This window comes from Sebastes umbrosus, chromosome 10 (genome assembly GCF_015220745.1).
Source record: "Sebastes umbrosus isolate fSebUmb1 chromosome 10, fSebUmb1.pri, whole genome shotgun sequence".
NCBI classification, from domain to species: domain Eukaryota; kingdom Metazoa; phylum Chordata; class Actinopteri; order Perciformes; family Sebastidae; genus Sebastes; species Sebastes umbrosus.
The window spans coordinates 30,192,209-30,203,494 of NC_051278.1; the positions used below are offsets into that span (position 1 = coordinate 30,192,209).

At 41.8% G+C, this 11,286-nt stretch overlaps 1 protein-coding gene across 4 annotated transcripts in view; it reads left to right on the forward strand.

The window, feature by feature from the left end:
• LOC119495861 (spectrin beta chain, non-erythrocytic 1-like) overlaps nucleotides 1-11,286 on the forward strand; it is a 152,700-nt gene that overhangs the window by 74,883 nt on the left and 66,531 nt on the right. The gene's annotated exons all lie outside the window — the stretch shown is intronic.

The window sequence follows — 11,286 nt, forward strand, 5'->3', positions numbered from 1 at the left end:
CTAATAGCTAATTCAGCATACTTTTAATGGTGACAAGTTCCATGTGATGCAACTGCAAACCTTGCTTAGCAAGATGACTTTTCAGTCTGTCAATATTCTCAGGCCAATGCTGAAATGTCAGCAGTATGTGTGTGCTACTACCTGAGAGTTTCTGAGGTTTTTCGACATTGAACTTCAATGAAATAAGGACCAGAAGTGAAGTCTATTTTAGTTTCCCTCTCTGGCTCACCCATTTTGAAAAACAAACATTTGTATCCCTAATTCCAGCTCGGAATCAGATGAGCAAACACGAGATGAATGTGTCTGTGAGAGGAGGCTGATTTCTGAAATGTGAACTCACAAACAAGCTCCGTCCTGTCGGTGTTCTGCTCAGTGACATTAACTCAAGACATGTTGAAGGTGGAATAACATCATCACTAAGAACGGGAACTGCATGATTCTTTTCTCTCGTTTGTCATGAGTTACTGTTAACAGAAAGAAGAACTGCAAGTTAAAAGTTTAATGCATCTCGGAACGAGTTCCCTACAAAATCCCATCAGATTTTTGGGTGCAAATTTCACATATTTCTCCCGACTATGCCTGAACCACTAAGACCTGGTCACAATGTGAACTGCATAATTGGATCAGCTCTGAAATGAACATGTTCAAATACCGTGTAATTTAAAGGGACTCTGTAAGAATCAGAGATTGCTTGTTAACAGTGACACCTGTGGCCGTCAACAAGTCATCAACAGTCAGCGTCCTGTTGCTTGCACTCGCACTATACCGACACACACGAGACTGAATGTGATTGACAGGTATCATGTTGATTAATGTTAGCAACATTAGCAGCTAAAAGCGTAATATCACTCTATATTTCACATGCTTGGGAGTAAGGTTAGCTTACTAAATGAAGGTCCCTCCATGAATCAATGTTGATTCTAGTGTTAACTTTTCCTGCTTCAACACTCGCCATTGCTCTCTCTCTCTTGCTTCACCACTCACTTCCCACGTGTACACACACACTCCCACAACACTTTTCCCCCGACGTTGGTCACATTCCTGTTTTGCCAGACGGGCTCCACTAGATATTTTTTACTAGATACTTTTTTATGCTTCCGTGTAGTTTGTGTTGGAGTCCTTTGTTGCCGTTAGCGGTCTCCGTTTCTAACCGGACGTTGACAACGGCTAAGATACTCACAAGCGTTCATGACGTCACATCCGTTGGATTTTGCCGAAAAAATATGGCCCATATTTTTCACATTAAAAGCAGTCTACAAACTGATAGAGGAAGCCCAGACAGCCGCAGATGGTGTAATTTTTTTTAGGTTAGGTTACAACCTGTTCACACATCACGGCAAAACGTTTAAATACGTGTAAAAAGTTACAGTCCCTTTAAATGATCAGCATTCAGAGACCCGGAACACTTTAATTGAATTAATGAACTTGCCGTTTGACTCTGAAGACTTTGAGACCGGACTTGGACTCGACCCAAATAAACTCTAAAAACTGTTGAGGCTGAAAATGACACTGAGTCAACAGGACATCTGGCTTTAGTCAGTTTAACAGGCTGATAATCAGTCAGTCAGTGTGTTGAGCAGCTCTCAATAGTCCTCTGTTCCTAATTCTGGCTCACTTTCTCCTCCGATGGGAATACACTGCAGCACTGTGTGGGTGTGTGTGTGTGTGCGTGTGCGTGTCTCATTCACATCCATTCACTTAGAATCTGCTCTCATATTTCAGACAATGACAGGGGTCAGTGTGATTGGCTGAGCCTTCGGGCAGACTCAGCATTGTGTCCTGTGATTGGTTGAAAGGATCTGTCGCTCTCCTGCTGTCTGTGCTGCCGGATGTTGAGAAACATGTTACTTCTAGGTTTTTATTTTCTGGATTTAGTTTATTCCTGACCATTCAAACTCATTTAGCATCTTTTTTTTTTTACACATGATTCTGCAGGTCAGCCTTCACTCCAGACCTCTGTTGTTGGCTAGGACTATTTTGTTCCTGCTGGAAATGGATGTCTAAATCCTCTCGGAAGCTTTCTACCGTAGCAGATCCACACTGACACCGCTCTCCACAGATATTATACAAAACAGGATTAGACACTATAGACTCTTTTTGAAGGAAACCATCAAAGGAAACTCCTGATGCAGGTTATATATTTTTAAGCAGAACTATTCTACCGAGAAAAATATTTAAATTGCGATATTAATTATTTAATGTCGGCTTACCTCAGCCTGTTAGCTGTAGCAAAAATGAACAAAAATATAACAAAACAGCTACTCTACATATCTGCTACATAATGTTTTTTTAATTATCCATTTAAGGTGAATCTCAGTTTCTTCATTCGAAGACACATCATGACCTCCTCGATCCACTGAAACAGTTAAAGAGGGACGGCCAGGCCAATGAGGATTAATCGTTGAGTTAACAATGAAGCAAATACTCCAGCGTTCGACTGATATGAAGTCACATACATAAACACACACACACGGAGTAAGGGTAATATTCGGCGGCCTCCCTGCTCCTCCTGTGGGAGATGAGGAATGCTGGAATCCTGGAATTGCAAAACTGGAAGTGTGTATTTTGATAAGGTTATGTGATCGCTGGTGTGTGCGTGAGTGTGTGTGTGTGTGTGTGTGTGTGTGTGTGTGTGTGTGTGTGTGTGTGTGTGTGTGTGTGTGTGTGTGTGTGTGTGTGTGAGTTTGGCTAATGTCATGCGATCCACCGTGAATGGCCCAGAACTGGGTTGGATTTGGAAACACACCACAGACATGGGAGACTGAACAGAGCTGTGTGTGTGGGTGTGTGTGTGTGTGACCCTCTGTCTGTTAGTGGAAACAGATGTTTGATATGTTCGTCCTGTCTAACGCACACAGTCTACAGTCTTGGCTCTCCTCCTCCTCCTCCTCGTCCTCTCTCACTCTGACACTTTTTTGTTAAGCTGGCGACACACCAAGCCGCCATCAAAGAACTAGCGGCGACAAAGGCCACCAGCTGCGTCGCCTCAAAAAGTTGCACTCGAACACACCGCAAAGACGACAGCCGACGGCCAACCAGCACGTACGTTCTACGAAATAACTCTCCACGCCAACAGGCGGCGGTAGTCTGAAATTTGTCATTCAAAAAGGGAAACCGGAAGACCGAGGACGGCGGATATACAAGCCGTTGTTGTGATACGTACATGAAACAAAGTGGTGTTTGACAACCATTTTCCTCTTTGCCCCTAGCATTGTGTCTAGTGGCTGCCCATCAAGCCTCCAATGCTGGGAAGCGAGGCGATCGCTCCACGGTCCAGCCAAAAAAGCACCACCACCACCAGAGAACCACCAGAGTCTTCTTGCACTCCTTGACACATTCAGAAGCTGCCCAGTTTGGCGGTTAAGGGCCTTGCTCAAGGGCAACTCGGCAGTGTTTTCATTTCCTCTGTGAAATTTAAAGAAAACGGATTTCTGCACTAGTCGTTTCATAAACGTATCATCACTAAAGCAAGCGACAACAGGTTACTTCCTCACACTTCAAAATAAAAGCATTTCCTGTTGATACTCTCCTTAGTAACAATTACCATTAGCAGGCTTTTTAATATTTCACACGTGTTTTAACAGCATTAATTACATTATTAAGTAAAACAATTCACCAGATATTAAAAGAAAATGTGAGCTCTTCCCAGATCTGTGTGACTCATCATCAGGGGGTCGGGTCACCCAGTTTATTTTTTTACATTTCCGGAAGAGACAAAAATTCTGTTCACCGTTCTCAATGACTGTCCTGCTGGAGTGCACAGGTGGGACATTTTGTCCACAGATATCCCAAAGAGCTGTCCTTCACCTCTTCTATGTGGTTTTAAACTACACGTGTGTTCATGTAAATGAATAATGCGTTTATTTATGACTCTTACCAAAAATACTTTACTGCTTTTATATGACAAGCTTCTCACCCACTTCCTCCTCCTCCTCCTCTTCCTCCTCCTCCTCTTCCTCCTCCTCCTCTTGTGTATAATCTCCACCTCTGGGGTTTATAGTAGGCGTGTGTGTGTCTGTGTGTGTGTGTGTGTGTGTGCACTTGCCTGTGCATGTTAACACCTACACAGAACTGAGTATTAGTCATTATTGGCTGAGGGAGCGAACATTAAAAGCATAACTAACTGTTCAGACATTTCCCCCCAAAATCCCCCACCAACACACACACACACACACGCACACACACACGCACGCACACACACACACACACACACACACACACACACACACACACATTTTTAGAGGATGTGTTTGTTTCGACGTGGACGTGGGGGCCCCGCCTCCTGTTTATTTGATGGTCAGGCTGTGTCTCCAGTGACCTTGACCCCTGACCTTGACCTAATCTATAAATGAAAGCAGTTGATTGGTGGAGCCGGCTTGGTTTGAACACAGCTGGTGAGGAGTAGGAGGAGGAGGAGGAGGAGGAGGAGGAGGAGGAGGAAGAGCACTGCCTGAAGGTCTGAAGGCCCGAAGGCTCAGTTCAGGACAGAAATATATCGTTTTCTGTTTGTGGGTTGAAAACAGTTGAAGTGACCGTTTCTCCACTTCAGTCTCTTTTCTAAAGCTTGTTTTTCCTCTTTTCATTTGGAGACACAGAAAAGCTTCTCTACAGCTGGATCATGTTCTTACTTCCTTTCCACGCTTCCCTTCCCACCATTCTTCTTGCTTTCCCTTCATCTCTCGTCCTTTCTTTTGTTGTCTTTTCATTTCCTCTATTGTCTTTTCCTTCCCTTTCCTCTCATCCTATTTCCCTTCCTCATGTGTTCTTCCATTTCCTTTCCTCTTCTCTTTATCTTCTCTTTCTTTTATTCTCTGATTCTTTCCTTCCCTTTCTCGCTATTCTTTTTCTTTTCTCGTTCGTTCTTCCTTTCCTTTCTTTCTTTTCATTTCCTCTCATCCCTTTTCCCTTAATTTCCTCTCTTTCTGTTCTTTCCTTTCCTTTCTTTTCTCCCATCTTTCCTCCTACTTTTTAAAACTCTGAAGAAAGACACGGATTACTTTTTCATTTTAGGGGATTTTTTTTTGTGTGTGTGTGAATTAAAATGGTCCAATTTAAATATAATAATTATGAGCTGCCAGCAGTAACAAGCAGACATTTTCTGATCCGCCCTCACAAACCTCGCTTGTGTGTGTGTGTGTGTGTGTGTGTGTGTGTGTGTGTGTGTGTGTGTGTGTGCGTGCGTGCGTGCGTGCGTGCGTGCGTGCGTGCGTGCGTGCGTGCGTGCGTGCGTGCGTGCGTGCGTGCGTGCGTGCGTGCGTGCGTGCGTGCGTGCGTGCGTGCGTGCGTGCGTGAGTAACTCTCTATGAACTCTGTTATGAATTCTTGTCATATCACAACCTTGACTTCCCATGATGCATTGACAATTGTTCTGTGTTTGTGTGATTTATGAGAGTGACACATTCACACGATGATACGAGGAATGATGCCCCTCACATGATGTCCAGGCTCTACATTCCTCTGTCTTTGTGTGTGTGCGTGAGTGTGTGTGTTTGTGAGAGAGAGAGAGGCGCTCATCTAAAGTGGGCGGAGACATTGATTTCTTTTCGGGGGTTTTTGTCCCAGTGGAGACAAACAAGGCTACACCCCTGTCTGGACTATGTGTGTGTTTCTGTTTCCTCAGGCTCAGGTTAAGGTCATCTTCCACTGTAATTATGTGTGTGTGTGTGTGTGTGTGTGTGTGTGCGTGTGTGTGTGTGTGTGTTATTGACCCACAGAGAGACACTCCATCAATGCATCACTGTCTCCTCTCTAATGAGACACACACACACACACGCACTCACACACACACACACACACACACACACACACTCTGCTGTGTGTTGTGGATTCAGCAGTATCCATAAAGCCAGAGCAGGTAATTGAAGCCGTTGACATTGAGTTTTGCTTCGCTGTGTGTGTGTGTGTGTGTGTGTGTGTGTGTGTGTGTGTGTCTGTGGGTGGGTGGGTGGGTGTGTGTTTAGCTCAGCATTAGCAGGTGAGACCACTTTATTTAGCTCAATGCTAACAGTCACCTGAAATGACTTCTGCCAGCTGCAGCTGAAATGTATTTTCAGCATCGGTTAATCTGCCGAGTAATGATTTGGTGGTTTTATCATAAAAGCTCAAAATGATGATAAATATTAGTGCCGTCCCCGTTGATAAGCCCTCGAGCCTTGATTTGGTTTTACTCTGTCATAAAACAACCTTCACGTAACACATTTATACTGTCCGAATAGTCAGTCAAATCTACATTTTTTCAGTCAAATCATTTCACTTTTTCTAGCTTCATCTCTGCTTTTTGTCTTTTCTCTCCTCTCCTGTCTTTACCTCCATCTCTCTCTTCACAGCGTGCCATGCTGTAGTCTGTTACAAACTGAGTTGTGTCTCAAAATCACTTTAACTACAAAACTAACAGTACCGGAAATATAAATAGAGGGCAGCGTGGTTTCTTCATCGCCTCCAACAATGAAGAATCCGTGTGAATCGTGTCAAAGTCAGAATTTTGGTATCGTGACTGATACCCTGCCTAAATATCTTGATACTGATACTGAAACGATACCACAGCAAAAATCTTAAACATCAGGAAAAGTAATGGAATAATAGATGACAGGACACGGAACTTAAAATTATTTTTTAAATAAATAAAAATGCTAAAATTTAAAAATGTATTAATTAAAAAAAAACTAAATAGTATGCAGTAATCTGACGTCGCCTATACTTGAGTTTATGTTTTTTTTTGATAGTTCATTTTATATTTGCATTTATTTTTGATAATGCACACATATTTACATTTCATCTGTATTCTTATTTATATTTTTCTTATAACTTCTCTCCGTCTATTTCATGTTACAGAGACACACGGTAAAATAAAACTTTAACACGTGCCCTTTGGTGGATTATGTGTTTGCCGAATTACAGGCGATGCTTGAGCAGATTCAGAAAAGATGGTGGATCTAATGTTATCGGTACATTTGACCGGTAATTAGAGCTGCGCTGTTATTTCCTTGTTTTTTTTAAGGGAGTTCTGCTGATAGAGACTGAGCAGCCAGTGAGAGATTTATGACCTGCTTTAATCTTGTTTTCAACTTCACTTGTTGACTCCATCCTTCTGCTTATCACTACAGTTTATTTTTTGTACGCTTGCTCCACCAGCAGTAAAGTTATAACTTCCTGCTCCCGCTGGATCCCAATCCTAACGGCGTCCTCGAAAGCAGAGCGCTGCACACACACACACACACACACACACACACACACACACACACACACACACATGGCCCCGCGGCCGCACATCGAAGCAACTCAAAGCTCGTATTAAAACACTGTCATTCTTTAAGTAGCGGTACTAATAAAACGGGGTATCGTACCGTTTTTAACGGCATGGTGTCACGATACCTTTCTAGTATCGGTATACCGTGCGACACTATTGTTCACTGCTCCATTCCAGTGCTGAACGCAAGCTAAACTACTACTGAACTTGACAGTGCCACCACTTCCTCTACTGCCACTTTGACTGACAAGATAAACCTTTACTGATCCCCAGAGGGGCAATTCAGGTGATGCAGCAATACAAAGACAGAAATAAGTTCAGATAAATAGGGAAGTAAAACTACATCAATAATGACAATAACAGGTATATACAACTAAAATAAGAATATAAGTAAAAACAGAAACTATACATGAGCAATTGAAGACTATTAAAGTTCTGAGGTAAAGTGGCAATGTTTGTGGTAAATAGCAGCGAGTCAGCAAGTCTAGTATACCATATATGTTAACAGCTTACACTAGACTAATATATAAAGTAATGATACTTAGTGTTGTCGGTATAGACTGATACAGGAATGAGTCCTAAAACCCAGAAGTGAGTTAGCATTTTAGCACATCCGGTTCACTCGTCTGGAAGTCAATGGGTTTTTTGAACGTGTTTCCTGGTTAAATGCATGAAATAAGGTCTGTGGTTAACACAAGCTGAAGAGATTTTAACGTTTTGTTCTACTATATAAAATGTCAGTAAATATCCCACTCGTGAATTTTGAAGCCTTTATGTGTCTTTAAAAAGGCGGTTGCTAACAAGTGGCTAAATGAGACTACTAAACGTCATCACGCCGACTCGCCCGCCATTACAGCCTCGTTATGTGAACTGGAATGGAACAATCCCATTGGCTTTTTTGTCGAGGGAACCCAGGACGATGCCAACTTCCTGGTTGGACTCCAAAAATACGTCATCCCTGGAGCACTCTATAAATAAATCAACATCATAAAAATATAATGTAGTCTATAATGTAGTAAGACAGTATTACATTAACATAATATGACAGCCAATCATGAGAAATGTTCCACAGAATATTCATATATAATAAATAGTATTTCTCATAATCGTAGGTAATCAATAGATCGATGGATATTGATGAAAAACATGGTCAATAATGTTTGAGTATTTTAAAAATGAAAGAATGTGTACTCATTTGAATAAAAAGGGAACCACCAACCCAGTATCACATCAAAATGTTTAATAGCTACGTTGGCTACGTTGCTACGTTGGTCCACAGCACAAAATAGCGGCTTTAAAACTGTGAGATGCCGACGTTATTTTATAGCCAAGCGTCTTTCCCTCAAAACAAAACAAAAATGGCGGACAATCCCAAGATAGTTTTGGGATGAAAATGAGTTTTGATAACATTTTTAAGCGATAAATGTGCATTGTATTTCCATAATCTTCGTTCAGTGAATGTATACGATCTTTAGTTTGTTAGTTATTACGAAGATTATTTCAGGTCTCGCCAGAAAATGATCAGGTTATCAGTTTTAATTATTTCTCATTTGAATCCGAGAAAAAAAAAAAGGTGTTTCATTACTAGTTCGGCTGCACTAGATAATATCCTCTTATCCTATCTGCAGTCCTCTTTGCAAACCGGAAGAACTTACTAAACTAAGAGCCCATTTCTAGAATACTAGCTAAAATATCTGAAATAAACCAACATCTCTACTTTTTCATAACACAGATCATCTTGATGCAGTGTAATTACTAATTTGGCTGTGCGACATATTTGATATATTTAGTAGATATATATTTTTACGACCCTATTTTTTTTTGCAAACCTGAAGAACTTCAACTGATTACTACCAAGCTGCATGGTGTAGCTCTAGGGAATTGTAGTTTTTAAAAAATACAAGTGATTTTCCCAGAAATAGAAGATGTAAATGGTGGTCTGAGAGTAACACTGAGGGGAACGTTGGAGCGCTTTATTGGATGATGCGGCTCAATATTAATTGAGGAAGACTCTATGTTTTAAGAAAGATGATTTCATGTTAAATATCCTCAGTGTGTCAGACATAGAGTACTACTATACTCTAATTTACACTATACACTTCAAGTAATATTCTTATTTATACTATTCCTGCATTTTAAACACACACACACACACACACACACACTCCGAGCCCGGGCTCCATGGGTATAGTCGAGCAGTTTCTTTTGTGTGTCTGTATTTGAGTGTAAACACGTTTCCCTGCTGGGACGAGCATCTGCTTCTTTTTCAGCACAGGAAGGGGAAGCCCCAACACACACACAGACACACACACACAGACACACACACACACACACACACACACACACACACACAAACACACACACGCACACACACACACACACACACACACACACACACAGAGGCCAAATATCATGTAGTGGACACACTCCCCTGCGTGCAGAAAATGCAGGAGGAAGCAGCATGAAGATGGAGATAAGACACACTGCTAATCACAAAACACAGCTTCTCAGAAAGGAAGACGGATAACACACCCACACACATTCTGATTAGGGCTGTCAATCGATTAAAATATTTAATCCTGATTTATTGCATGATTGTCCATAGACCAAAATAATCACACATTTTTTATCTGTTCAAAATGTACCTTAAAGGGAGATTTGTCAAGTATTTAAGAATCTTATCAACATGTTAGTGGACAAATATGTTACTTTATGAAAATGTATGTATATATTTATTATTGGAAATCAATTATCAACACAAAACAATGACACATTTTGTCCAGAAACCCTCACAGGTACTGCATTTAGCATTAAAAATATGCTCAAATCATAACATGGCAAACTGCAGCCCAACAGGCAACAACAGCTGTCAGTGTGTCAGTGTGCTGACTGGACTATGACTTGCTCCATGTGATTATCATAAAGTGGGCATGTCTGTAAAGTGGAAACTCGTAGGTACCCATATTACCCATTTACATTCATATATCTGGAGGTCAGAGGTCAAGGGCCCCTTTTGGAAATGGCAATGCCAGTTTTTCCTCTCCCTAGTGATAAGCCAGTATGACATGGTCGGTACCGATGGATTTATCAGGTTTTGTAGTTTCATATTTTCACTCTAGCTTTAAAACTGAGCCCGCTACAACTATAACTATAACTATAATAACGTCATTCTACTTTTTCCTCTGCGTCTGAGAGAGGCCGCTTCCTATGGAAATGCAAACAGGTGGTTTTAAGTTAAACAAACAACCGATGGCGTTGTTTCTCTGGTGAGGAAGGAGTCCAAAAACTGGGTGAACTCTGCCCGTTAAAAAAGTTTGACACTTCTGCAAGTGTCTGAGTAAACTGAGCAGTTAACCGACACTGATCAGCAACACCCACAAGTCAAGGATTTCAGACTGCTAACTGTAGCATATTTAGTGTTTCTGGCTCCGTTCAGTCCTTCTAGTTGCTTCTCTCTCTGCGGACGACCGACAGATCGTAGACGCCGTGACGTCTTGTCCACATATTTCCAGCAGTGTGTTTGTGCTGAGTGATAACGCTGCTGAATGCCAGTGAACACTGATGCTATTGTCCTGCTCCGAGCTAACACACACTGTCTGAAGGTCGTGGATTTGTATGAATGTTTGTTTGCATGTATAAAACACTCAGGGGTTCTTATCACTTGTCACGTGTGTGTGTGTGTGTGTGTGTGTGTGTGTGTGTGTGTGTGTGTGTGAGAGAGAGAGAGAGAGAGAGAGAGAGAGAGAGAGAGAGAGAGAGAGAGAGAGAGAGAGAGAGAGAGAGAGAGAGAGAGAGAGAGAGAGAGAGAGAGAGAGAGAGAGAGAGAGAGAGAGAGAGAGAGAGAGAGAGAGAGAGAGAGAGAGAGAGAGAGAGTCCAGTGGTCTCATTTTCAGTTTATGCACTCTGACCCGACTGTTGTCCATCTTGTGTGTCACGATGTGCTAATTTTTGTTTGTTTTCAAGAGGTTGTTGCGGGCTGAGTTTTCAAGCTATGGTGAAGATATCATCTGAAACTAAAACGCCAAAATCAATCGGTACCA